Genomic DNA, 884 nt, shown 5'->3' with positions numbered 1-884 from the left:
ATTTGTGAAGTCGCTTTGTAGCACTTGCTTGGTCAGTTGGCATTTTCTAGTAAAAAAATCCGCAGCGAAGGCCTTCTTCCTTTCATACACCATATGAGCCACTCTGAAAGCAGCACCTATTCAGTGTATTTATGTGAGACAACTGTAAATACTCCAGCTTGACACGAATAAACAATCCATTTAAAGCATATTTTGCCACTATTTTATCCGAAATGTGATCGATTTACCATGACAACAGTAATGCGCTGTAAATAAACAGAACTACAGTCTACCACACGAAGCGATCTGCATGTTAGCTGTTTACCTGTGACTGGTAGAATGAGAAAGCGGTAAACACCAGCGTTTTGCATAAATATTTGCTTTGTTTCCCAGGAAGCGAAAAGACAATCGAAGAAGTGGTAGGCTGAAAATATTTGACTGTAATCCCAGTGGTATTTCTATCGTCCAGCATTTTCACGTCGAAAGAATGGGCGTAAGGTTAGTTTGTCGCACGTTTTCAAATAAAGACAAAGCTGATAGGAGACCGAACTTTATGTGAATAACTGGCGTCTACCCTTGGCACCAGGCAAACTTTCGAATGGGTATATATCTACACATTTCTCCAGTTTGTTGTTTACTTTGATAACTGGGGACAATTCTGAGCTTCAAAATGGGCAAACTAGGTAGTGGGATGTCGCGCAGATTCCATCACTGTCAGCTCAAATAGGTAGGGAACTTACCAAAATACACTTATTTGCAAACAAATTTGGTTTTGCGAGGGACTCACCTGGAACCTGACTGAATCCCTCGTTTAATCTATTTCCAGACAACCGAATGTGCTGCACCAGGCCACCTCATTTTTCCAGAGATTAAGCTGGGTCTCAGGTGAGTCTTTCGCCAAACCG

The sequence above is a fragment of the Opisthorchis viverrini genome (assembly GCF_000715545.1).
Source record: "Opisthorchis viverrini unplaced genomic scaffold opera_v5_80, whole genome shotgun sequence".
In the NCBI taxonomy this organism is placed as follows: Eukaryota; Metazoa; Platyhelminthes; class Trematoda; order Opisthorchiida; family Opisthorchiidae; genus Opisthorchis; species Opisthorchis viverrini.
This window is presented reverse-complemented; position numbering follows the sequence as displayed.